Below are 25,931 nucleotides of genomic sequence, written 5' to 3'. Positions count from 1 at the left end.
TCACTTGAGTCCAGGAGTTCAAGACCAGCCTGGGCAACATAGCAAAACCTGGTATCTATAAAAAATACAAAAAGTTAGCCAGTCGTGCTGGTGACACTTGTATCCCCAACTACTCAGGAGGCTGAGGTGGGAGGATTGATTGAGCCCAGGAGGTCAAGGCTGCAGTGAGCTGTGATCACACCACTGCATTGCAGCCTGCATGACAGAATGAGACCCTGTCTCAAAAACAAAACAAGGAAAACAAAAAGGGTCAGGCATTTGACAGGGATGGGCCTAAACAGAAACTTCTGATCCCAGTGCCATGACATAGTGTACCCAGAGCAAATGGGCTGGGTTCAGATCACAGAAGGCCACACAAGATTCCAGAATTGTCAGCAGAGGGAGGAGTTGGCTGACAGTAGCAGATTCCAAGGACGGCCCGGATGAACCTCTAACGGGAATGCTGATTCCGTTCTGCCTTTGATCTCTTGATTTCAAAAGAACTTGAAGTAACCTGAACCTGGCTGCCATCTGCCCAGGCATAGATGTGTGCCAGGAGGCAGGTCTGCATCTAAGTTGCTATGAAATAGTTTGCCCAACTCGGATGCTACGTTTCTTTAGAAAATCTTCAAGCTAACACACGTGAATAGGCTTCTGATCGAATAAACCCAGGACTTTGGTGGATGGGGTGTGGCTGGCAGCAGGGCCAGTGTGGCCCTGTCCTTTCAGTCCTCCATAGTGGGGACCCGGGAGGTAGAACCCAAGGGCTGGAACCAGCGTGACCGAGGAGAGCTCTTCTCTGGCCAGGGCCTGGCGTTCAAACAGCAGATTCTGGGGTGGACTTCGATCCTACAAACCCAGGCCATGGAATCTAGGGTACCAATGTATTCATTTGACAGGAAGAAAGGGGCTACTTTGGAGGTGCAGATAATGCGTCCTCACTGTACAGGTCAGGGACATGAGAGCAGAATGAGGGCTGTTTACAGTCTGTTTACAGTTTGTTTCATCTGCTGAGAAGCAGACCCTGTTTTCTTCCCATTTTGCCGGCACCTGTGTGTAGCCTGGACTCTGGAACTAAACTGTCTGGTCTTGGGGGTAGAGGGGGTCGAATCTTGGTGAGGAACAGTTGCATGGCTCTGCTCGCTGACCTCTGTTGGGCCTTAGTTTGCTCATCTGTAAAGTGGGAGTGAGAAGTCACAGTTATGGGCGTGTGACGCCTTCCCAGTCACACTCCTATGCAGGGAGATGTGGCTCTGGCATACAGAAGCTGAACCTACAGCGATGGTGACAGAGGCTAGAGGCTGGGGGACTTGGAGTGTCTGCATCCAGTTGGCTCCAGGGATGGCCCCAGCCCTGTCCTCACCTCGGTGTGATTTTAGGGGCCACAGTCTGTTCCTATTTTTTCTTAGCTGGTTTGAGTTGGGTTTTTAGAGTCCTAAAACCCACCCAAGATGGCCCTGGGTAACTGCCCTCTGTGGGGTGCACTGCTCCAGTGGGACTGCAGGCTTTGGGGCTCCCTGTTAGCACCCCAACCGCTCCCAGCTCCTGGCTGTCACTCGGTGAAGTTTGCCACGGCTTCTCCTGTTGGTGGCGTTGTCCCTGGGCCTGACTGACTAGGGACCCTCCTAACTCCTAACTAAACATAGGTTTTCTTTTTCTCTGCTTTAGTAGTTTATTGCTCATAATTAAAAAAATGCTGTCCGTGTCCCAGTTATTTTTAATCAATGTATCTTTCCAGACTGTTCTCTGTGCATGTGTATAATATTTTAGCCCCAGATGGGTTCCTCGTGGGCAGCTTCTTAAGGTGTCATTGCCTGTAGTGGCCTCGGTGGCACTGGGCCTCTTTAGAGTGACTTTGCTTCTTTATCGGGTTTCATTATTTTTTTAAAAAATTATAGAAATGAAGTTCACATAACATATAATTTACCATTTTGAAATATCACAATTCTGTGCCGTATAGAATATTCACAAAGTTGTGCAACCACCACCTCTATCAATTTCCAGAACGTTTTTTCAACCCTAAAGGGCCCCCATTAGCAGTCGCTGCCCCTCCTTCCAGCCCCTGACAGCCACTGCTCTGTGTTGGTATCTATGGATTCCTATGGATTTGTGTATTCTGGACATGACTTATAAATGGAACCATACAGTATGTGGCCTTTGGTGACTGTCTTCTTTCACTGCAGAGTGTTTCCAGGGTTCATCCACGTGGCAGCATGTGTCAGAATCCCATTCCTTTTTATGGCTGCATAATATTCCATTGTATGGCTATATCACTTTTTGTTTACACTTTCATTCGTTGATGGACATTTGGGTCATTGCCACCTTCTGGCTCTTTTGACTGGTGCTACTAAGATTCATGTATGATCTAATTCTATTCTAAGAGCTGTCTTCTCTCATTCCCAAGTTCTTGGAGAGGTCCCAGGCTTTTGATTCCTTCTCCCCCATCCCATGCCTATCCCCAGGATTTTATGGATCTCCCAGGAGCTAGGGCATGGTCTGTTGTTGAACTCGCTGTTGGCATGGACCTGCAAGGGTCGCTGTCATATAAAGGCCTGTGCTAGGTGCTCTCCGCCTGCAGATCGCCCTGGGTGTTAACACAGGAATGCGAGGAAGCGCTGCTTGTGGAGAGCAGGGTAGTCAACAACAGACCTAGACCAGGTGTCTGCCCAGGTGTCAGCCCAGGTGTCACACAGGAGGCTTGTGGTGAAAAAGCAGCTTCCTGGGCCTCCCCTGTGCTGGCCATGTCTGTCTGTCTGTCTGTCCCTCCCAGCCCTGCTGTGCTGTTGGCCTAGGGAGTGGTCTGAATTGGCTGCACCCCAGGGGCTCCTCTGCCTTCTGGCTTGCGGTGGAGAGGGAAGTGTCAGGGGAGCCCCTCGCCTGGGGCTGACTCCGGCTCCCCTGGCTGGGGGTCCCTGTCTCCCCCAGGTTCCAGTAGAGGCTTCTCTAGCATCACTTCCCCCTGGGGTCCCTGCTCTGTTGTAAATTGCCCCTTTCCTGTTGGGACCTTTGAGTGGTGTCTCAGCCCGACTGAGTGAAGATCTCCAAGGCAGGCTCAGAATCTGCATTTCAGCAAATCTTCCCCTGACACCATGAACCCCTCAGAGTTGCTGAACCCCCGCCTCCACCACCCCACTTAGTTGTTGATCTCGGCTTCCTTGTGCCCAGGCTATAGGCTGACCTCTCTTGTGCTTCTGCCTTTCAGAGCTTCAAAGGAAGCGCTTGTTTGCTGAACCCTCCCAGGGATCCAGGCTTTGCAGGTTTCACACACATCTTACAAAATGCAGTGGTGGCAGAACGGGAGGAGAGCCGGAGCATGCTGGCTTTGGGAAGGTGGCCCATTATAAACAAGCCAGCGCTGGCCGTCCCAGGGTCCCAAGCAGGCTGGCTTTGTGGGGGCTGCACACAGCCAAGCCCTCTTAGCTCCTGCAGTTGGAATCCGCTGTTGCGTGCCTGCCTGTGTTCCTGGCTGTGGGAGTCGCCAGGGGCAGGTTTTGATCCCTGGGTGAGTAGGAAGCCCGCCCAGCCCCTGCCGCTGTCTGGCCCCAGCCACTCATCCTGGGCAGGAGCCGCCTGTCCTGGCACGGTGCTGGGCTGGCTGGAGCGGAGTGACCTGAGAACGGGGCCTGCTTTGTACCCAGAGCACACGCTGGCCACAGCTTTTCTGACCTAGCGAGCGGGATGGAAAAAGGACAGCAGGTGGGAGATGGGAGTCAGCCTCGGTCTCCTTTGTCTTCACGGGCTTTGTTCCGCGAGGCTTTTTTCTGACCTGCCCTTTTCCTTTGGGATGGGCATGGGTGTGTTCAGAAAATCTCAGAGCGGCTACTTGCTGCCTGGGGGGTATCATACGCATTGTGGGTTTGGTCAAGAGTGGATCCATCAGAAATCTGTGGGGTAGCATTTTGTTTTAGGAAATGAAGCATAGTGCCTTTTATTCCTAGTGGATTTTTAGCTGTGATACAAAAGCATTCCCGGAAGGAAGCCAGCGGATGAAGGTCCCGATGGTGCTGGGCTGGACCACAGGACTCTCAGAAGCAGAGGGCCTGTGCTCTCAGGGGCCTGTGTCCTCAGGAGCCCGTGGACTCAGGGCCCCCGCCTCGCTCTGCTTTGCCAGGGGCCGCCCAGCCTAGATTTCTGCTGGGCCAGCACCCTGCGGGCTCTCAGATGAGACTGGCAAGGCCAAGGGCGTGAGGCCTGTTCCCAAATGGAAGCATCCGTCTGTGCTGCTGCACGGCTGCCAAGACCCTCCAGCTCTGACCCTCCACCTGGGTCTTGCCTGGGGGTTCAAAGAGGGGCTGGGTTAGGGGAGATAAAGAGAGGGGGACCAGGGCAGGACCTCAGTGACAGCAGCAACATGGCTGATGGTGCCTGGTGTTTAGTGATGAAGATTGGGGGTGCCACGCTGCATCTGTGTGTCCTTAGACAAGTTCATTCTCTAAATCCATTCCATTTCCTCTACTCATCGGACCTGCTTCAGAGACTTCAATGAGCTGACGGAACATTTAGCACAGGGCCTGGCCGTGGGTAAAGGGTGTCGTCTTCTCGGTCAGGATGGAAATGAATTCCATTTCCTAGGGTCAGGTGAACCCACATCTGAGAAATCAGGTAGAAGGGAGGGAGTGGAGGCAGTTGAGGGGGAGAGTCCAGGTGAGACATGTGAGTCCCTACAGAAAGGCAGGGGTGGGGGGCGCAGAGGGGAGCTGGTCAGAGATGGAGAGACAGCAGGTGGGGTCCAGAGCAACTCCTCCCTGCTTCCTCCAGGTTGCAGTGGAGACCAAATGGCCTGAAAAGCCCCAGATACTGACTGATCCTTTACCACAGGGCTTCTCACCTGGGGCGACCTTGCCTCTCCCAGCCCCCCAGGGACATTTGGCAATGTCTGGAGACTTGTGGTTGTCATCACTCAGGGAGGAGGGAGGAGGTTCCAACCGGCATGGGGTGGGTAGAGCCTGAGGACGCTGCTGCACATCGTACAGTGCCCAGGACAGCCCACAGCAAAGGCGGATCCGGCCCCAAATGTCAGCAGTGGTGATATGGAGAAATCATTTTCCAGACAAAGTTTGCTGTTTCACCTAGAGAACTGATTGACTGGTTTTGGAGGAAGGAGGAGTTTAGGATGAGGGATTTCTGGGCGCTGCCACTTGCTATCTGGGGAAGAAGAGGCCAGGCGTGCAGTGCTCGAGAGGCTGTGGCCATCCTGAGCCCGTGGGGGCAACTGTGGGTGATGCTGAGGAGGCAGAGTAGAGACAAGGTTTGGGCATCAGGAGAGATGCTCCTAGCCATTCCCAGGGTGGACTCAGGCACCTGAGGAGAATGTGCCAGCGAGGAGACCAGCAGAGCAGGGATGGACACCGGAGAGGTTGGACATCAAAGACAGTCAGGGGAGGGGACTCTTTGAAGGAGGCCAAGAAGGACCAGCATGGGGGGTGGCCGGTGCCCTGTGAGCTGCACCCCCATGGGAAAGGAAGAGCCGCAGCTGGGTGGCTCGGAGGTTTCGGAGCTGTCAGGAAAGCTGCTCTGGGACGTGGCCCTCTGTGTGGCCTTCCTCTCCAGCCTGGGTGGGAACAGTGTCGTGAGCTGTTAGGTGGGAGCTGGTGCCCGGAGAGGTGTGGCACAGCTTGAGGGGCCACTGCAGGATGTATATAAGCTGAAAGAAAGAAGGCCTGTTTGCCAGCCTCGCCTCCCAGCTCAGCCAGCCTGAAGCCCTGGGCTGGGACAGCCCCTTGATGGGAGGGAGGCCCTTTGATGCAGCTGGGGCTGTGTGGTCGCCTGGCATGAACTCTGGGCTGCAGCCTCCCTGCAGGGCACCAGGAGGGCCGGAGAGAAAACGCCAGGAAGAACCCGCTGAGGCCTGCTCAGGAACCATGGCGAAATAAAGCAGGGGCGGAGAACGCTTGAGGTGCTGCCTCTTGTACCGCTTCTCCTTGTAGGTGGTTATTTTCTCGTGATTCTGTTTTTGGTACCCTCTGTGTAGAATAATGCTCCTTCGGTACTTTCTAGTTGGAGACAAGAAAGAAGCTTCTCCAAGCTCCCCTTGGTTCTGGCGGTGTCCTCTGGCTCTGGATCACTCTTGGTGCCCTTTCCAAGCACCTCTCCCTACGTCACTGTAAAAACTCCAAGGCAAACAAGCTGTGAATTATCAAAAGGCCACTGGCCTCTGGGGAACTCATTCTCCTGCTCGGAAACCTGTTGGGTAAGTTTTGTTCCATTTTATCTCCACCTGGTATGGGCTTGTAGCAGAGGCCCTACTGAAAAACGGGGTGATTCACACACTTTGCTCATTTATGCTTTGCTTTAAAAAAGAGAGCAATGGGAGCAGCTGGCTGCTGCCTGCCTGTTTTTGTCTGACTGCCCTGTTACCTCTACCGCACCAACACAACACTGGGGTTCCAGCTGGCTTGCAGGGGCTGGGCGGACATTTGCCCAAGGGACAGGTGGAGGGACAGCTTGTGTTCTCTGGGACTGTCTAGAAATCAGCTGATTTGCATAAGAGTGTTTCCCCATAGCTGAGAGCTAAGTGTTCATCACTGACCCATTGGTGAGTTTGTTTAAATAGAAATGGTTCCGGGTAGAATATACTTGCTACCTTACCACCTGAAGGACTATTACTTGGGATAAGCAGGCTTTCTGGAGTGCTGTCTGGGCCCTCCTGCTGCCCAGCTCCCCTCTGAGCTCTGCAGGTGCCGTCTGGCCTGCAGCGTGTATCTGTCTGCTGTGGCATCTTCCCTCCAGCTGCTCATGGGTGTTACGGGGCACTGACGGTGGCTCAGAGCACTGGGAGGGACAGCCGGCCAGAGGAAACACAAGAACAGTAACTGGAAGGGGAAGGGTCCTGACCTCGGCAGACCATCTCCTGGGTTTCTGCTGCACACGGCACAGTTCAGTGATTGACAGCCACAGCCAGTGACCCAGCGTCTTCACCCCACAGACAGGTCATGCTGACCAGGCTCCATCTACACAGGTCGAGAAGGGTAGTAGCTACAAATGTGTCCTGTAACGTTCTATAAACGGGAGCTGAGGGGACGCCTGAGTTGTCTGCCAAGTTTTCATCCTGGTTGTCATGTTTTGATCATTGTACGTCCCACCTAAAGAAAGCACGCCCTGTGTCTGAGTGGGGACAATGACCAGCCACACTGCAAGGGAAGAACCCTTCCTCCCTCTCCTAGAACCCTTCGCCCTCTCCTAGGAAAACCCTTCCCCCTCTCTTAGAACCCTTCCCCCTCTCCTAGAACCCTTCCTCCCTCTCCTCGGGAACCCTTCCTCCCTCCTCCTAGAACCCTTCCTCCCTCTCCTAGAACCCTTCCTCCCTCTCCTAGAACCCTTAGAACCCCCCCTCCTCTCTCCCACACCTAGAACCCTGGGAAGGCTAGAACCCTTTCCTTTTACTGCCGGTGACCCGTGTGCCTACAGGCCTGGCCTGACCCCAAGCCTCGCTCATAGTTCCCCTCTTTCACCTGCCCGGCCAGCTGGGCTGCAGTGCCTGCAGGGTGCACTGGCCTGGCACCAGCCCATGGCCCTTACTGTCACCCACCTTACTCCTCGGAGTGCATTACACACTTGTAACCCCAACACGCGTTTCCAACTCGTGCCGTGCCATCACCCCAACTTAGTATCCACTGTGGTCCAAGGAGCAGGAGGAAGGAGATGGGGATGAGTTTTTAATATTTTACCAAGGATCAGGTGAGAAAGCCAAGGACTATATCAGACGAGTACACAGGCCTCTGGGAGCAGAACTGGCCTTTCTGCGCCTCGGCTGTGGGGCTGGAGGCCGGATGCTGAATGTGCATGCTCTCTAAATGCAGATGGTGACACAGCTTTTCTCCCAGGCTGTGGAAACTTCAGCCCACTCGTAATAAAAAGAAATGTTTCCAAAACAGCCCCTCACCCCAACTTAGTTCCAAGGAGCAGGAGGAAGGAAATGTTTTTAATATTTTACAAGGATTGAGAAAGCCAAGGACTATATCAGACGAGTACACAGCCTGGTCGGCCTGGAGGCCGGATGCTGAATTTTCCCAGAATGACTCTCTTGAATCAGCAGAGGTGAGAGGCAATTGTGAGAGAAGACACATTAAAACCCTAAATGCCGACTCGCCGGGCACATCTGGCCAGTGTGGGAAGGGAGGAGGTCTTCAGGCCTCCGCTGTCTGAGTGGCCTCCCCGGCCTGCATGGTTCGCTGCCAGCCCTTCCTCCCTCCGGTGCAGAAGGTCCGGCCCGTCTTCCCCATGATCACGCAGGAACCTTGTGTTAGGAGCCATTCCCCCTTCTCCAGTTGTCCCCCCTGTCTCTGGGCAGTCCATGTACTTCCCAGTCCTCCTGCAAGCTGGGATTTCCCACCCTTGGCTGGTTTTCACTCAGCTCCTACTAGCTGCTGGAAATTTCTCCTTGGAGTTTGATCTTAGCGCTGTGACTAGGGATGGGCATTCATTTGCATTAGTAATTATTTTGTTCGTTGGTGCGTATACTGCTGCAGACTAGTTGGGCCCCACCAGGAGGAACTTGATTTTCTGGGGAGATCAACGCTGCCTCGAGAGCTCCCAAGGTAACCGCTGGGCTGAGGACAAGGGGGTTTTGCCTGCCGTCTCTTACAGGGTCTCCGTTCTGCTCTGTCCTTTTATTCCCGAGACCCTCCCCCCATTTTCTAATGGTTTGAGTGCATTCCTAGTTAATCGCAATGTTCAGGTAGCTCCAGTATCTTAGTGAAAGCTAGCGTGAAAGCCCCAGTGATTTGATTGCCATTAAGAAATGCCTTTGCGTGGCTCTTAAGGTGACGTAGCAGGATTTAGTAAATTGCACGGTGGATATAGAGGTATAATTACCCGTTGCCTGCCGACGTCAGCCTGATCCTTCAAGAATGGCGAGCAGGATCGGGCGATGCCGGATAGTTTGGGCTCTTAGGAAAGTACACTCAGTGAGCGTGGAGGCTGGCCGAGTTTCGCGGTGAAGGCCTCGTCCCTGTGTTTCGGGAGCTCGCCCTCTGTGTGCTCTGAGTCCGCATCGTGTTAGATGTGAGAGGCACCCGGGAAGCAGCGCCCACACAGCGTTAAGGGGAGTGAGTTCTGAGAATAGGGATCTGCGTCCGAACCTTCTCGGTTTTAGCCTTTAAGGAAATGTTTGTTTCCTGGGGCCGCCGTAACAAAGCACCACCAGCTGAGTGTCTTGCCCGTGGAAGTCTGTTCTCAGCTCAGGAAGCCCAATGTCCACAATCAAGCATCAGCAGAGCTGTTCCTCCCGAAGCTGTGAGGGAGAATCTGTGCTATTCTCCACTCCTGGCTTCCACTCCTCAGCATCCCTTCTTGGCTTGCAGTTGGTCACCGTCTCACCGGGTCTTCACATCACGTTTCCTTGTGTGAGTCTCTCCGTGCCCACCTTTCCTCCTTGTATAAATGAGGATGCCAGTCCTACTGGATTGGGGCCCCCCAGTCACTTCATCTTAACTTGATCATCTGCAAAGACCTTCTTTCCAAAGACAGTCACATTTACAGCTATTGGGGATGAGGACCTTCAGCATCTTTAGAAGGGACAGAGGGTATTAAAACAATGGGAGCACAGTGACTTCTCAGTATCATCCTCTCCAGGGCCTGGTGGCATTTAGGTTTTAGCCAAAAGGCGCTTGTTCACAAGCATTTCTGTGTTATCCTTTAACCCCTTGTTTGGGCCTTAAATGGCTCAAACAAATGCAAATAAGGTACAGTGAATATTGCTAACCCTTCACTAAGCGCAGCCCATAGTTTCCACAGCTATCAATGGAGGGAAAATTTAGTAACTGAGCAGTAGTTAATAAAGAAATCATACTACCCAATGTAATGAAGCACCTGTTAACCCAATCTGGTGTAATTCTTTGCATTCCAGACCACACTGGAACATTTGGGAAGCAGCAAGGCTGAGTAAAAATAAGTGTGTCAAAGAAACTTTCACAGACTTTGAGCTCTTGCCACCACGCCCAGCTAATTTTTTTGTATTTGTAGTAGAGACGGGGTTTCACCATGTTGGCCAGGATGGTCTCAATCTCCTGACCTCATGATCCACCCACCTCTGCCTCCCAAAGTGCTGGAATTACAAGTATGAGCCACCACAACTCATCTTTTCATCCGTCCTGTCTGTCTGTCCATCCATCCATCCGTCCGTCCCTTCCAAGCTGATGCAGAGATGCGGGTTTCTGTCTGTGGGAGATGGGGATGCCACCTCACACTTCCCCCAAGAACGAACCACGTTGACTTCAGAAGATACAGGGAACACAGAAAAAAATTATAAGCAACAGCGTAAATCATCCAGATCTCAATTCCTGCAGTGAGTTTCTGTTTGCTTTCTTTTTTTTTTCCTTTTTTCCTTTTTTTGTATGTAGCTTTCTCATGTACCCAAAGAAAATTGAGACCATGCTGTAATATTGTTTGGTAAAATACTCTAAGACTTAATATATTCACATTTCACATGTTTTAAAATGCTCTCCTGGCTGGGCGAGATCCAGCACTTTGGGAGGCCAAGGCAGGTGGATAACGAGGTCTGGAGTTTAAGACCAGCCTGGCCAAGATGGTGAAACCTATCTCTACTACAAATACAAAAATTAGCCAAGTGTGGTGGCAGGTGCCTGTAATCCCAGCTACTTGGGAGGCTGAGCCAGAGAATTGCTTGAACCCGAGAGGCAGAGGTTGCAGTGAGCTGAGATTGTGCCACTACATTCCAGCCTGAGCGACAGAGTGAGACTCAGTCTCAAAAAAAAAAAAAAAAAAAAAAAAAAAAAAAATCCAGTCCTAAGCCATATTAATGGCTGCTTGGCATTCTGTCATCTATAGATCAGACTTTAATTAATCAGTTTCACCCTTGTCTGTGGGGTTATCTCGAGCTTTTGTGTCTGGCTTCTCAGAATGAATGGCTGGGCATAAGTAGCTTTATCAACACGGGTGGGCATTGATATTTCTGCACACGTGCTTATCTCCCCTGCCCTCCAGGGGCCCAGAGTCATTCCCTGGGTGCCATGTGTCAGGCCCCCTCCCTTGCCTTTTCATATGGGTGGAGTGTTATCAGTGTTAAAATCCCTTTCAGGAAATTAGAGGCAGTGCCACATTAAATCTGTAATGAATTATTTTAGAATGTTGGTTTTAGGTTGAACCACATCAAATGGTTGATATTCAACCAGTTTTTTTGGTTCTTTCTAAAACACAGCAGGACTCTTGGTGGGTCCACTGGAGCAGAAAGCACTGTGGGTACCTCGTATCTTGGGTCCTATCAACACCACCTACATAAACATTCTGTGCAGAAGTGAGACACAGGCCCTAATTCCGGGGACCTGGCAGATCTCCATGGCCCAGGGAGAGTGGGGGCAGACGAGAGCTTACAGGGTCTTGGATTACCTGTGTTCAAGGGTCTAAGTGGCTTATGGTGTAGCCAAACCCTTGGTGCGGGGCAGGGAGACTGCAGGAGGGAGGAAGCTGGATGAGGTGATTGTTTCCGGTCTGAACTCATTTCAGACCATGGCCCTGAGTTCATTCTGTAGAGTCTGGATGCTTGCTCGGAGTGAGGTGCAGTTCCAAAAACCAGGGGATTGGGCAGGGGGCAGGTAGAGCAATAAATGAAACAAAACAGCAGTGCCTGTGCCTATTTTAGTCTCGTGGGGAACAGGTACAGGCTGTCCCTCCCAGGCCAGTGTGCAATAGCCAGGTTCAGGCCTCTGGGCAGGTGAGCAGGAAAAGCTGCCACTTCCCTCTTAAACACCAACATTAGTTACCAAAGCATCTAGCATGATTCTGGCATCAGCTTGCCTTCAGGGAGGCTTTATTGAATAGGTAAATCATTCTTCCACCCCTCCATGATCTTTGCAAGCAAAAGTTCCTGAAATTTTTGATCAAAAAAGATACATATTATTATGACTATTGTTTCCACAGTGAAGTGCTTCTGGGAGAAAGGGAGGCAGGACTGGGGTGCTCTGAGGGGCCCCTTTGGTGTGTGATGCTGTCTTTGGGTTTCAGTTGGTTTTTTTTTTTTTTAACTCATTTTCCTGAGTGACTAAGTCATATCTAGCGCTGTTCTGGGAATCCGGGCACATCTGGGAACAGGGAGTTTGTTCATGGAGCTTACCTTCCAGAGGGAGCCAGGAAATAGACAAGACCTGAAGACAGAGTTGATTGAGGTAAGTCATGTGCCCTCCAGAAAACAGCAAAACCCGCTGAGCAAGGCTGCACTGGTGAGTGGTCAGATCCGCCTTTCTGGCACAATGGCATTGGCCTGAGATCTGGGTGGCAAAAGTTCTCAGCCAGGTGATGTTCTGGAGCAGGGCTTGCCTGCCAGAGGGAACAGCCAGTGCAAGGGTCCTGGGGCAGGAACAGTTCCATTGTGCACCAGGGAGGAGACAAGGACAGGCAGGGCCTCAGGGCCTAGTCAAGAGGTGAAATTTTGTTCTGAATGCAGCGAGATGCCCCTGGAGAGACTTAATTTGTTGAAAGAGCCCTGGGTGCCCTAAGGAGAATGGTTTCGTTGGTGGGTGGGTGGAGGGAGTAGAACCAGGGAGCCCAGGCGGGAGGGCGCTGCAGGGCATCCAGGTGAGTGATGGAGCACATGGCCAGGAGCAGGTAATAGAGAGAGGAGGTCAGACTGGAGTTCAGTGACGATCACACTGACTGGACATAGTGGGCTGGATTGGGGGCAGAAAAAGGGGAGAGATGCAGGGAAAGCCTCTTGTGTGAGGATGATGGGCTTGACAGCAGGAAGGGTGATTGTGTTTTTTTTCTTTTGAGATGGAGTTTCGATCTCGTTGCCCAGGCTGGAGTGCAATGGTGCGATCTCAGTTCACTGCCACCTCCGCCTCCTAGGTTCAAGCAATTCTCCTGCCTCAGCCTCCCGAGTAGCTGGGATTACAGGCATGCACCGCCACACCTGGCTAATTTTGTATTTTTAGTGGAGGTGGGGTTTCACCATGTTGGTCAGGCTGGTCTCAAACTCCTGACCTCAGGCGATCTGCCCGCCTCAGCCTCCCGAAGTGCTGGCATTACAGGTGTGAGCCCCCGCACCTGGCCAGGGAAGGGTGAGTTCTGTTGTCACCACTGTTTCTGCTGCTGCTACCTTCTCAATCTAGAAGGAGGTCCATTCCACTCCTCCTTTTCCAGATGAGAGATCTGAGGCCAGAGTTCCCAGACTATACTCTGAAATTCTTAAAAAAAAAAAAAAAAAGAATCTTTAAAAGAGAGAAAGAAAAGCAAGTTACATGTTCTATATGGAAATGTTGTTGTAAATGACATTTTAATTGATTATTGACCAGATTATGAGAAAGAAACTCAAGCTGGAGCTCGTGGCCCCCCCGAGGGAGAGTCACCAAATCTAGGAAGATTCTTCTTTGCGACGTAAGAGATAGAACGGGAAAGGCAGTGAGACAGACGCCACTGAGCTGGGCAGACTCTGGCTTGCCTTGAAGCAGGTTTATAGGAATGGGTGTCTTTAAAACAAGATTTTAGTTACTGAATTGAAAATGCCTAGATGTAGAAATAAGTGACTTCTTGAGCAAATTCAGTAAGTCATGCCTCTAATCCCGGCACTTTGGGAGGCCAAGGCAGCAGATCACCTGTGGTCAGGAGTTCAAGACCAGCCTGGACAGCATGGCGAAACCCTGTCTCTGCCAATAAATACAAAAATTAGCCAGGCGTGGTGGTGCATGCCTGTAATCCCAGCTACTCAGGAGACGGAGGCAGGAGAATTGCTTGAACCCGGGAGGCAGAGGTTGCAGTGAGCCGAAATTGTACCACTGCACTCCAGCCTGGGCCACAGAGTGAGACCCTGTCTGAAAAGAAAGAAAAGAAAAAATAAGTAACTTCGGTTTTCTAGCAATAATCTCCTGAAAATATAATCAGGAAAAAGAGACGGCATTCACGGTGATGACAACATCCAAACCCAAATTTAAAATATCGTAATGTATTAAAAAGATTTTCTGCAAAGAAAATACTTTGAGTCCTCTTCTGACTCCTACTGTTACTACTACAGCTGGTGTTGGTGGTAGTGCTGGTGTTACCCGACAGTTATTGTTATGCTTTTAGTTAATATCAACCCTAGAAGCAGTGCTTTTTGTGTACCTATTATCTCATTGCGTTTTCATTGTTTCCATTTTGCAGTTAAGGACGCCTTTCAAGGTCAAGTGATTTTTGCCCTAAGCCTCCCAGCTGGTGATTGGCAGTGCCAAGGCCCCAAGTCCATCAGCCAGACTCCAGGCAGAGTGTCCCACCCTCATACTCTTGACACCGGGGAGAGGCAAACTGTATCTGCCTCCTGTTTTTTATAAATACATTTTTGTTGGAACATGTTCCTCCTCATGTATTTGTATCATCTATGGCTGCTTTTGGATCACAAGGGCAGAGCTGAGTCTTTGTGACAGAGAATATATGGCCACCCAAAGCTTCATTTCCTCTCTGTCCCTTTACAGGAAAAGTTTGGCAATCCCTGCCCTACGCTGCTCTGGGACTCATATCTAAATCAATGTGGACCCAGCGACATTTGTGGGAGAAAAGATGGAAGAGTATAAAGCTGTCACTTCTTGTAGGGCAGTACCCAGGAAATGCCAGTGGGAATACGTTTTTGCAGAAATTAGATGATGGGAGACATTTTATTAAATTATTCTAAAGTTTATTTGGAAGAGAGCTGGGTATAGTGGCTCACTCCTGTAATCCCAGCATTTTGGGAGGCTGAGGTGTGTGGATCCCTTGAGGTCAGGAGTTCAAGCCTGACCAGTGACCAGCCTGGCCAGCATGGTGAAACCCTGTCTTTACTAAAAAAAAAAAAAAAAAGTCAGGCATGGTGGCACATGCCTGTAATCCCAGTTACTCAGGAGGCTGAGGCAGGAGAATCCCTTGAACTTGGGAGGCAGAGGTTGCAGTGAGCCAAGATCATGCCACTGTGCTCTAGCCTGGGTGAAAGAGTTGAGACTTTGTCTCCAAAAAAAAATGATAATAATAAAGTTTATTTGGAAGAAAAAAAAGGTAAAAATAACTGATAGGACTTTGAAACAGAATAGTGCATAGAAACTAGACCTTCCATGTAGCCCAACACAGCAGAACTATCATGGTTAAATAAAGGTTGATATTGTGATAAATATAGGCAAACTAATGACACAGAACAGCCCGGTTCAGACCCTAGTGTCTGTACACATTTAAAAGTGCATTAAGATGACATCACATGAGTCAGAAGGGGACAGATTGTTCAGGAATTCATGCAGGAGTAATTGCTCATCTGTTTGCTAGTTAATTTTGTAACATCCCTCCCCGAAAAGCAAAATAAATTCTTTGTACATTAATCTCAGTCCACAAACCTTTTTTTTTAAGTAAAGGAAAATAGATGTGAATGTTTATTGAATTTGTCATCAAGGGAGGCCTTTCTGTGCATCAAGGAGAAATGACAAAGGAAAGATTGATACGATTACATAATTGAGACTTTATCAAGTTACCAAATGGATTAGTGCAAGCGAGCACAGAGCGGAGGAGATATTTGCAGCTGACCTGCTGAGATTTTAGGATGTAATTGAGCAGAGGGTGCAAAATGATAATCCACCAGGTAGGACTAAGAAGTAGTTGCTACTTGGCCAGTTGCGGTGGCTCACGCTTGTGATCCCAGCACTTCGGGAGGCCGAGGCGGGCAGATCACTTGAGGTCAGGGGTTTGAGACCAGCCTGGCCAACATGCTGAAAACCCATCTCTAATAAAATACAAAAATTAGCCAGGTGTGGTGGCACACACCTGTGGTCCCAGCTACTCGGGAGGTGGAGGCTGCAGTGAGCCGAGATCGTGCCACTGCATTCCGGCCTGGGCGACAGAGCAAGACTCTGTCTCCAAAAAAAAAAAAAAAAAGAGGTAGCTGATACTTGAACTATTTCTGACTAATATTCAAAGGAGGGTGGATTGAGATGTTGAAAGTGGGTGAATCGAAACGTTGACGGCCCATCCCCTTGTTGTCAGATGAGCAAGGCTTTTCTTGACCTGCTGGTTAAGGGTGAGAACTGGACACTCACTGCTGTGGAGAGGATGGATTGCCACAGTCTTCCAGGACTGCTTTTGGCAACCCTTCATGCTGTACTTGAAAGCAGTCCTAAGAAAATAACCCAAAATGCTGAGTATGATTGGATATAAAGATGATCACTGCTGTGCCACTTACAGTAGCAAAAATGTGGCAGTCTTGCTGGGAGGAGCGGGGTCAGGGTGGAGCTCCCTCTGCAGAGCTGCAGTTGGGGCCTGATGAGTCTGGCTGAGCCCCACTCCTTGACCTTGTCCCTCCTCACATCTTTCTAGCCAGTAGCCCATATCTCCTACTTAGTGGAGTAATAAGGCCAAGAGAAATAGGTGCACCTTTTATTTTCATGTAATGGCAAAATGACTTTCCCCAGATCATAGAGCTGGAATTGGGAATCCTGGAGTTAGATCCACCGGGATTAGTACACGATTAGAGGTGCTCAGTCAAGTAAGTATCTGAGAACATCCAGGATCAGCTCGGCTGGCATCCTTTTCACTTGCTCGTAGCATGGCCTTACAAAGTTGCAAAGACCTGCTGGAATCAGGCCTCATGTTTCAGAATAAGAATGGGAATTCAGGCTGGGTGTGGTGGCTCACACCTGTACTCTCAGCACTTTCAGAGGCTGAGGCAGGTGGATCACCTGCAGTCAGGAGTTAAGACCAGTCTGGCCAACATGGTGAAACCCTGTCTCTACTAAAAATACAAAAAATTAACTGGTGGCGGGTGCCTGTAATCCCAGCTACTTGGGAGGCTGAGGCAGGAGAATTGCCCGAACCTGGGTGGTGGAGGGTGCAGTGAGCCGAGATCGCACCACTGCACTCCAGCCTGGGTGACAGAGTGAGACTTCATCTCAGGGGCGGGGGAAAAAAAAAGAATGGAAATTCATCTTATAAAAAGCATTTTTGATTATAGAAAAATCTTAGGAAAATTAAGAAAATTTTGAAGAGGAAAAGAGCTCTCCATATGCTTGCTACCTAGAGATAATGTCAGCATTGAGTGTGAAATTTACTCTTCTTTTTCTATAAAAGCTATTTTTTTGAAAACAAAGTAGAAGAAGATTTTATTATACAATCTGTGGATTTAATTGTTTACATATCATGTTGTGTGGATTTTCCATTCTGTTAAATAGCCTAGGAAGAATTGTAATGGCTGCATGGCTGTTTATGGATATACGGTGCCCTCAATCTCTGTGTGAGGAACTAGGTTGTTCCCATTTCCGTATCACTAAACACTTTATCTACATCTTTGATTTCCTAAAGACAGGTATATTGAGGGACAGTGGGAGGGGAGGAGGGACAGGAATTCTGTCCCCTCTCATTTTCTTAATAAATATTGGTCAAGGATGGAGTTTTCATTGCTTTTTTGCTCTAGATATCTCAATTAGTAATTCATGGACATGTGAGCTCTTCAGTGGGGAAATTCATTCATTCACAAATTGTACTAATTGCTCAGAGGCCAGATTCTTGATAAATTGGTGGATAAAATTGCAGTTGCTCCCTTTCTTTGTGGCTGAAGGTCTGGCTGAGAGGCAGAGGCTAAAACAATAAACTAAGGAGTGACACCTTGCAAAGTCATCTCTCCTAAGTGACACCCTGAGGGCCCTTCCACACAGGTCAGGCATCCTGGGCGTGTTGGCGTTTTTCAGCAGATCGATTGAGTGGGTTTTGCTTTCTGCTTGTGGCTTTTTGCAATGACTGTGGCATCCGCATGGCTGCTTTGGCTTCAGGACTCCACTCACGTCCTCACCGTATGAAATTCCTTGAGCCTCAGACATGGCATGTGTATGTCACTAATGAGAACTGTTAGTAGAATCAGGAACAGTATTAAACCCTAGAAGCCACCTTCCCCTCTCCAGCCTGTTCAGATCCAGCGTTTTAATCAGGGAAAGCTCCTTTCAATAAAAGGGAAGCCTCAGTTTTCTCATCTATAAGATGTGTAGGGCTGGCTAGCTCTGCAGTTTTCGGAATGGCACCTAAGATGCACTTTAAAACATTCCTTTAAGTTAATGTGCACTAGGAAAGATCTATCAAGTCTCTTTAGAGTACGATAGAAAGCTTCCTTTAAAATGACCAAGTTGTAAAAAGTGGGTTGATTGATAAAGAAGTATTAATAACATTTGATTTTTTTAAAAAGAAGATGGTAAGTCAGTGACTAGTGTTTGGAGGGCACAAATCCTTCCAGTGCCGATGCTTTGCAGTCTTAAGTGGCAGGTGGGAGCCGGGAGTCTGACTTCAGCCCTCTGGCCAGCCCCAGTCAAATGAATGGGACTCTCTGCTTGCTGCTCTTAAAACGTCTTCAGAGACAGTTGCACTTTTTCTTTCTGGTCACTGGCTGGGGACCCGAGCTTGGAAGTGTTTCTGGTCTGGGCTGATCACAAGGTCCTACTTCACAGCCTGTCTGCTGTCAGTCGTCTGACACGGGTAGGCCAGCCTTCCCATGTGATTCAAGGGGACTGACAGAAGCCCATTGTAACGAATGTCCACCTAAACCCCAGGCTTGATGAGCACTTGACAGGTACACACTGGTGTGTCTGTGAGCTCTTCATGATTCTCAGCGGCAGGGTGAGGGCGGGGAAGGTGAGGGATGTAGGTGAAGAACTTTGACCTAGGAGCACACCAGGGAAGGTGTCTGCGGACTTCCAGTCTCATCCACGCCCAGAAGACATGGCGGGGACCCCCACCCCTCTCCTGTGGTGTTGGTTTCACTTGTGTATCTTTCCAGCTTAATGATAAGCAGTAGAGGGAAGGTCCGGGTCCTGCTTTCCCTTGTGTATTTACTGGTCCTGAATGCATGTGATGCTGAATTAATGTCTGAGCGCCAACAGTCATCCGTGCCACAGATGGCACCAAGCACCGAGCTTCGGGGGCCCCCACAGTCTGTGGGAGACAATCCAAGCTTGGGCTAGGCACTGCGCTCAGTGCTGGAAAATTATAAAGACAGAGCAGCCAAGTCACCAGCTTTCAAGGAAACGAGTATAGTTAGGGAACTAAGAAAAAATAACAAGCATGATGAACGGTGTGACGCTCGGGATAAAAGCAGTAAATGCCTAGAGACGATGACGATGTGTCCAGGAGAGCTAGGAAAAGAGGTGGACTTCCATTTGCAAAGGCAAAGGCACTGTTTCGGGGGGGGTCATTCTCCAACTGGTAGGTTTTGATGTTGTAGAAATAGGGAACCCTGTTGGGTCTTCAAGAAAGTGGGTGGGGAGAAACGCACGAGGTCTGGAGATGTTTTGGAAGAAACAGTAGCTGTGTTTGGTGAGTCCATGGGATGTACGGAGGAAGGTGTGAAGAATCTGGAAAGCTTAGACTGTCTCCCACAGACTGTGGGGGCCTCTGAAGAGTCTGTCATGGTTGCTTTGAACACAAGGAGATCTGTGCCGTGTGCTGAGAACAACCCCACAGCCCGGCATCACGTCGAGGGGAGGCGGAGAGGGAGGGGACCGGGAAGGGAAGAAACAGGGGAGAGGGGAGGCAGGAAAGGGAGGAGGCCAGGTGAGAAACTCAGGCCTTGGAGAGGGATTCGCATGCCCTCCCCTCCCCTTCCTGGCCTGTCTGGGCGATCCCCAGCCTCAGATGTTCTTAGTCTGGCCGGTGAAAACATCTGGAGTCCTGACTCCAGCCGCGCTAGCCATCTTACTTTTTACAGTGAAAACTGAGCAAGCAAGGAGCTCCTAGTGGCAACTCGTGGCCCTTGTCTTCCATGCATCTCCGGAGTCTGAGTCACCAGCTTTGCACCCACAGTGAAGCCTTGAATGTGTGCAAGTTATAACCTGGTGTCTGGCACGGAGAAGCTTAGCGCTCCTTCCCCTCCAGGTCTTCCATTTTGTTGGTGTGTCTCCAATATGGGTTCCTTCAAAACCAACTCTCTTCCATTTATTTCTATCCCTAGTTTTGAGCACAGAGCCTCGTTGCTAGAGCCCGGCACTCAGTAGATGTTCACTAAGGTGACCTCTGTGCGTGGTCCCAGGTAGATGTGGCACCCGGGAGATGCCCACCTTTCTCAAACTCCGACTGGAACGCGTGGTCCTGTCCTCGTTCCTCATTCGTTCACTCTGTGGCATGGCCTTGGCTCTAAATAACCGCTGCCACCTCCTGAACTGAACTCAGTTGTTTAGGGAAATGCACCCCAGAGGGGCACTGTGAGTGAGTCTGATCTGCCGGTGTGCCTGTCGGTGGCTGCCCGTGCCTTCCAATGGGCCGTGCTGTTTTCTCCCTCAATAAGAGGCAGCCCGCCCGAGCCCCGGGCAGCGTGTTCCTCCTGTGCCCTGGGTGCGTTAGGCGAGATCAGGCGCGTTCAGGGTGGTATGACCATAGACCGTGCTCCGGGTGCATTAGGAAAGGTTTTGCTGATCAGGCTTCTGTAACAGGGAGGGGCATCTGCCAAGGTGGCGGGAAAGATTTGGATTTCACTGCAGCTGGGCTGGTCCTCGCCCTGAGTCGGAGCCTTGCATTCCCTGCCAAGCCACGCCCAGAAACCTCCTGGCAGGGACACCAGTCACGTGTTGACTCCACTTGGGCTGTTGCCCAGACCAGTCGGGTCAGGAGTAGGAGGCAGATTTCCATGATTTTGCTTTTGGAGTGAGAGAGGGAGCTGGGGTGTTAAACCCATAGTCTCCTTGTGGTCCCATCAAGTGACTCTGAAAGCCAGGTGTCCCTCTCACCCACCCCAGGCCCCCAGGCCCCCAGACCCCGAAGGCTTTTCCGCTATAGCGATGGGGTCCAAAGCGCGGGGTGCTGGGTGTTAGGCCGTCAGTAACAGGAGGACCGACCTGCTGGGGAGGAACGTCTGTGGATTTCAGGGTCCTCCGGAACGCACTCTTGCTCAGGGAGGGAGGTGAGCAGATGTGATGAGTTTCCATTGACAGAGGCTGGTGACAGAAATTACAGAGAGCAGGTGGAAACTCACGCTCTTTGTTTTCTAAGCCGGAGGAAATCTGATGAAATCAACATGATACTCCAGAAATTATCATCAAACATGGAGAATGAGTCATCCTAAACAAGGCACGCAGGGAATTGGCAGGGGAGGAGCAAGGGCAGTATTTATGCCTCGATTCCCTCCAGGCTGGCTGCTTTCCTTCTGCAGGGTTCAGGTTCGTGGCCGTGGGAGAACAGAGGAGAACATGAGCAGTCCGTGCGCTCAGCCTGAGGCTCCCGTAAGACCTTCTCCACCCCAGACACGCTCTCGTTTGGTTGGTTTTTCTGGATCCGTTTGTTCTCTAATTGTTCCTTGGGGCAGATCGTTGGCAGAGGCCACAGGGAGAGTATTCTGTGATCTGGAGTCTGCGCATGGCGTGACAGCAGCCGTAGCAGAGGGGGTGTGTGCGGGTTCTTGAGTTTGCCACCGGATTCTGTCAGTGATTCCTTCTGTATGCAGTGATGCTGTCTGTTCAGAGGCTGCCCTCTTGGTTCCTGGGGAGGAGCCAAGAGCAGCCTCTTTTGTCTCTAGATGAATCAGCTTTTGCACAGAAAAAGCAAAAACTTATCAGTTATGAGCTCAAATATGCCTTCCTGTCTTCCTAAACCTGACCCCGGCTGGGAAGACAAGAGGTGAGATGGGCCCTGCTCTTCTAGGGGGTCTTGAGATCCAGTGGTAGCTGCCCTGCCCGGGGTGGGCCCTGCACCTGCAGGCTGTCCTGGAGAAGTAACCACTGGGACCCACTGAGTAGAGGGTGGCCAAGCTTGTTGGGCAGTCTAGGTAGACCCGAGGTGCCCACCAAGGGAACCTGTTGGTGTTTTGAGGACGTGTGGCTTAGGTTTCAGGAATAGAGTAGAATTCCTAAATTCAGTCTCCTGAGTATAATCCTGTCACATCAGCCGTTTGGCTCCTTTGAAGATTATCCCAGAGATACCTACCAAGGTAACTCTGAAACAGTCATCTTTATTGAAACCGAATTCATTCATTGATTCGGGTTTGAGAGGCAACCATGCACGTGACAGGAACAGAGAAAGACAAACAGATGGTCCTATGTCCTGGGAACACTCAGATTCTCATGGAAAAATTGGGCTAGGGACAAGTCTATGCATGGTGTGTCTAGTGGTGATAAAGAAGGGCAGAGAAAGAGGATGGGGTGAGGGCTGTTTCTGTTGCATTGACATTTGAGCAAAGACCTGAATGAAATGAGGGGATGAGAGCATCTTGTGTCTAGGCCGGGGCCTTCTGGGCTGAGGGCACTGCATGTGCAAAGGCCCTGTGGTGGGAGGGGCTTGGTACCTGGGGAACTTCATGGAGAGCAGAAGAGTCAAGTGGAGGGAGGCAGAGAACAGCAGGAAATGGGACAGGGGCTGATGATGTTGGGCTTCTAGGGCACTGGAAGCTGCTGATGAGAGTCCAGGAGCCTTTGGAGGGTTTCAAACAGAGTCCTGAGGGTGTCTGACTGACTTTTCAAAATGTTCCAGCTGCTAATTGAGGGGTGGACTCCAGGCCGCAGGCAGGCCTGCTGATGACTGTAATTGCGTTGGGAGATGACGGTGGCGTGGAGGTGCTGGGGGGAGGTCAGCCAGAGGTTGTGTTCTGCAGGTGGAGCCACCAGGAGTGCATGAGAGAGGGACGGGGCAGGGAGGACGGGGAGGGATGTTCGGCTTCTTGGCTGGGTGGATGGAGCTGCCCTACATGGCTGAAATGGAAGAGGCCAGGGGCAGGGGTTTGGGGCAAGCTCCAGAGTTGGCTTTGGATCCAGGAAATTCAAGTTGCACCTTAGGTACTGAAGGGAGCACTTGGTGGACAGGGGGTTGTCTGAGTCTGAGGTTCAGAAGCCACTTGTTAACAGAATGGGAACGCAGCCATGTCCACCTGTGCTTTGAGGGGGCTCAGGCTGCCTGGGCATTTGAGTTGGTGGCTCCTTAGCAGTTTTTCTAGCCAAGGGGAGATAGCCACACCCATGAACACACATTCTCTCTCATGGCACGTGCCTGGGAAGGTAGGTAATGCATGTTTCCTAATATTTTCTAGTTTTAAAAATGTTTTATTGTGCACATTTTCATACAAGTACCTAATTTTAGGAAAGATAGCATAATGAACCTTTGGGAGCTCATGATAAAGTCAGTCACAGCGACGTGCCCTTTACAACCCTACTTTTCTACTAAAGCAAGGACCAGTTCACGGGCGTGGCACTCGGGCTGGGTAAGGCGGATCTGAGGCTCTGGGTTACCCGCACTCCGCAGGCCGTGCACTGGTGAGTCACTCTAGGACCTCGCAGGATTGGGGAACAGTGGAGCTAAGAGATGGGGAGAGAGAAGACGGGCTTCCTGGAAGCTTGGGTGAGGCCTGGCTGCTCCGAGCAGCAGTTGAAGGAACAATACAGAGGTGGACAGTGCTGGGCCGGCTGGAGACACAGCAAGTTCCAGCGAATGTGGCCGGTGATTGATTGAAGGGTTGCGATCGGCGATACGTAACCCTGGAGGTACAGGTGGACACTGAGGAGCGGGGGGCTTTGCATCCCAGGCCAGGGGAGAGCAGACTGATTTCTTTGAAAAGCAGTGAGCACTGTCCAGAGGTGTTCGAGCAGGACAGCAGCATGACTTTGAGAAAATCAAGGGCTCACCAGAGGTGGATGGCGAGGAGCTTGAGGAGCTCCAGGGGCCCAGCAGCCACTGGCAGCGAAGGCCTGGGCAACCCTGGGCGTGGGAAGAAATAGTTAGCAAGGCTGGGAGCAGAGAGTGTTTTGTCAGGCTCACGTCTTGGCTGCATTACCCTGGGCAAGTTGCTTTAGTGATCTCTCCAAGCCCGTTTTCATGGAATCTGCAAAGTGCGGCCAAGTCTGGTACCTGCTGCCTAGGGCCCTTGAGGACGCAGTGGGATGGTGCCTGGTGGAGCTTGGAGCTAAGCCTGTGCTATAAGGGGAGGACACGTAACCGTCAGCATCCACATCTATTCGGTATAAGAGATGCTGTTAGGATCCATCGGGGGAAGTGGGTGATCCGGGGGAGATTGGGAGGTTATCAGCCAGGAGGTGACCAGAGAGGGCGGCCACACCAGGCTGAGCTGGGAGGAGGAGGAGAGGTGGGAGGGGAGAGGATTCTGCTGTAGGAGACAGAACAGAGCTGACATCCCAGCGAGGAGCACACAGGGCAGCCCTGTGGTGCTGGCCGCGTTCTCCATCCCGTGCTAGCTCTCTGTAGATGCGGTGGTGTCTGGAGGAGCAGAGCTTCCCTTTTAGCCCTCGGTCTGACTCCACCTGCTCAGGAAGGTTTTGGGAGTAGGGAGCCCTCCACACTCAGTCCACACCAGGGCTGGCTGCCCTCTTTCTGTACTGTAAAAATGGCCCTGAGGGTTCAGACAGTGGGCATCTCCGTTACTCACCCCTGAATGTCTGGACGGGTCAAGCCTCCCTCTGGCCCTGGGGAAGAAGCTGTCAATCTGGGGATTTACAGAGCATTGAGGACCACAGGACACACGTCTCCCACCTGCTGCGTGGAGGTGAGGGCTGCCTGTGAGTGAGCTCAGTGGTGCCCGTGGGAACATGGTGGCATCTGAGCCCTGGGAGTGGGACTTCCTTGCTTGGCTTCTCTCAGCCTGAAAAGGGGCAAGGGTGGCAGAGTCCACAGTTGTTGACACGTCTTCCTTGAATGGCTTCCTCTATGGGGAGAGGACTGCAGATCTCTCTCTAGAACCGCGAACACTTTAGCTTTTTGTCTCATCACTGGTTCAGGGGAGTGGCCATACCCCTCCATCAATAATAAACACAAACACTGCTGCATCTCCAGAAACCACGTGCACAGTTCTGTGACTTCTTTCTTCTGCCCCCAGGGTGCTGGAGGCCGTATGTCAGTAGTTTTCAAAGAAAACGACATTGCTACTTCCATTTTTCCCTTGTCTACAGCCAGAGTTCTCTTTCTCAATCGGAAAGCTGCAGTGGCTTTCTGGGGTGTCCTGGGCAAGACTGACCTTCACCTCCGCATTCCGCCCGCTTACCTGGCCTCCTGCCTTCGATGCGGGCCCCACCATAGCCCCTCCATCCCTCTAGCCCCTCCACACTGGTGTAGCCAGGTCTTCACTGCGCCCACCTGTTAGGCCTTCCATAGGCCTCTGGGCCGCCGCCGCCTCCTCACTGAACACTCACTAGCATCTCACCTCGTGTGGGAGCTCTCTGGGCCTCACTATGTCACCAGTCGTGCTCTCCAGACCCCATTCCTATTACTGCCCTCGGCCCCACCGGGCCTGGCAATGTCCTGAGCAGCCTGCATGGAGCCCCAGGTGCCTGACGCCCATCTCTGCTGACAGCTTTGCAGAGCCAGGACATGCCAGGCAGCTTTTGGGAATGCCTCCCTCTTGTGCCCAGATGGACTTTTTGTTAACCCTCCATGAAATAATTCTTCCTGGTGTGACTGGGAAACCAGGCAATGCTATAGTCATGAGGGGGCGGGGTGACCATGGTGGCCGAGGCAGCCCTTTCCCTTCTGCAGGAGAGTCATGGCCCCAGTGGGAAGGGCACACATTGGTGATTAACAGGAGCCTTCGTTCGGCCACGGTGACCCAGAGTCTCATCCGGCGCAGTCCTCAGAGTAGCTCTGGACTGGTGGGGGTGGGGGCACCCCAGTCCCTCACCGGATGGGCAGGTGGGCTCCAGTTGCCCTCACAGCTGACACCCCCTGACTTTTCCTCCTCCTCGGGTGCAGTCAGATGGAGACTCTCAGGCAGGAACTGTCACCGTCACACGTGAAAGGCCGCATGGCAAGTACTGGTTGTGGGCTTGCGATTGTCCTGAAGCTCCTCCCCTCACCCACTCATGGGTCTCTTCATTTTCTCTCCGCATCAATTCTCTTCAGTAAATGATCCCGCATTTTTGTATGGGAAGGATTTTTACTCCTCACTCAGCCTGTTGAAGTCAGGCTGCTCTGGAGGTGGCCATCACTGAGGTCTCCGCAGTGGCCTCCAAGCAGCCCAGGGGCTTGCACATGTGGCCCTTGCATTTGGGGGCTGCCGGGCTACCTGGCTGTGGTAGGGGGGTCTCTCAAGTGGCGGCAAGACCCCTTCA

The 25,931-nt window shown here is 51.4% G+C and overlaps 1 protein-coding gene across 3 annotated transcripts in view; it reads left to right on the top strand.

The window, feature by feature from the left end:
• The window catches only part of SH3BP4 (SH3 domain binding protein 4), a 101,518-nt gene that overhangs the window by 52,149 nt on the left and 23,438 nt on the right, over positions 1 to 25,931 (top strand). Inside the window, exon 3 of one of the 3 annotated variants that reach the window (XM_050752932.1) lies at positions 5,977 to 6,169. The exons of the other annotated variants lie outside the window; for them this stretch is intronic. The gene's annotated coding sequence lies outside the window, so the exon portion shown is untranslated. The remainder of the gene's footprint in view (positions 1 to 5,976; positions 6,170 to 25,931) is intronic. 3 annotated transcript variants of the gene reach the window in all.

Source organism: Macaca thibetana, chromosome 12, assembly GCF_024542745.1.
Source record: "Macaca thibetana thibetana isolate TM-01 chromosome 12, ASM2454274v1, whole genome shotgun sequence".
In the NCBI taxonomy this organism is placed as follows: domain Eukaryota; kingdom Metazoa; phylum Chordata; class Mammalia; order Primates; family Cercopithecidae; genus Macaca; species Macaca thibetana.
Note: the sequence above shows the minus strand (reverse complement) of the source record. Positions and strands in the feature narration are given on the sequence as shown.